The sequence below is a fragment of the Suncus etruscus genome, chromosome 20 (genome assembly GCF_024139225.1).
Source record: "Suncus etruscus isolate mSunEtr1 chromosome 20, mSunEtr1.pri.cur, whole genome shotgun sequence".
Classification (NCBI taxonomy): Eukaryota; Metazoa; Chordata; class Mammalia; order Eulipotyphla; family Soricidae; genus Suncus; species Suncus etruscus.
In genome coordinates this window covers 23,018,422-23,019,848 of record NC_064867.1, presented here as the reverse complement: position 1 = coordinate 23,019,848, position 1,427 = coordinate 23,018,422, and positions in this window count along the sequence as shown.

Sequence of the window (1,427 nt, the reverse complement as noted above, 5' to 3'; positions counted from 1 at the left end):
GGCTACTCCTTGCTCTACACTCAGAAATCACTCCTGGCAGGCATGGGGGACCATATGGAATGCCGGGATTTGAACCATTGTCTTTCTGCATGCAAGGCAAATGCCTTACATCTGTGTTATCTCTTTAGCCCCATATTTTATTTTTTATTTCTGTTTTTAGTTTTGGATCACTCCTATGATACTTAGGGTTTACTTTTGGCTTTGTACTCAGGCTTTGTACTCCTGGTGGGCTCAGGGGACCATATGGAGTGCTAAGGATCAAATTTGGATAGGTCAGATGCAAAGTAAACACCTTACCCACCTATTTCTCCAACCCAGATTTACTATAGCCTTGCCTTGCTTTATAATACATAATTTATTTTTGATTTTTTGTTAAACCAGATTTTATTTATTTATTTTAAAGTTGGAGCTTGCTGAATATATTAATAAAAGAAAATATATAACAAGTACATCTGAAAAAAAGTAAAATATTTAAAGAAGCGTTGTTTCTTGTAGAAAATTGAGTACTTCAGAAATAAAATTCAGTTAAATATCTGACTGGTCTATAGACATTATTGCATCCATGATTGCACAGTCATGCTTGTTTATTTATCAATGGGTAAAATTTTCTTAAAAGATCAAAATAATTTTCCTGCAGGAAATGCTACTAGGATTTCCTATGAATCTCTTATCCATAAAGCTAAACTTATTCCATTTTAGGGTCACTAGTCAGAAATCAGAACATAACTGGATTTTCCCCTGAGAAAAGATATTAGGTATCCTCAGATTATTTCTTAATTTCTTTGCATTATTTCTCTCTGACTTGAACTTTAAAACTTGTTGAAATTTAAGTCAGTACTGGAGATTTGGCTTGTGGGTTGTTACATTGCAGAGAGAAGTCGCAAACAAGACCAATCCTGGCCTTGCCCTCATATTGTCAAGTGCAATCCTTGATATCACAGCAAATGTGCATGCTCTAGAGAGCATTGCAAATATGGAGGCACCAGCAAAACATGCGACCCTTAAACATCTCAACAACAGCAAAAGGAAGGAAAGTTATGGAGAAAAATATCAATAAATCTATCACTGTGTATAGGTCGGGGAGGAGGGCAGGTATAGTTAAACATTCTATGCATTACAACAGTTTTCTTTAATCAATTAAGGCAAGATTTGAAGGTATCTCTGTGGTGCCAAATGTGTTGCTGAGGTCAACAGTTAAGGCTAGCACTTTAACCTCTATATTTTCTACAGTTCTGCATATCATTGGTTTTCAAAATGTAATACTAAGATCAAAAACTTTAGCACCATCCGAAAATGTGTTTGAAATACAAAGTCTTGGTACTTGAGCAATAGCAGAGGGGTAGGGATGTGCCTTGCATATGGCTGACCTGGGATGGAACTGGGTTAGATTCCTGGCATCTCATATGGTCCCCTGAGCCTGCCAAGAG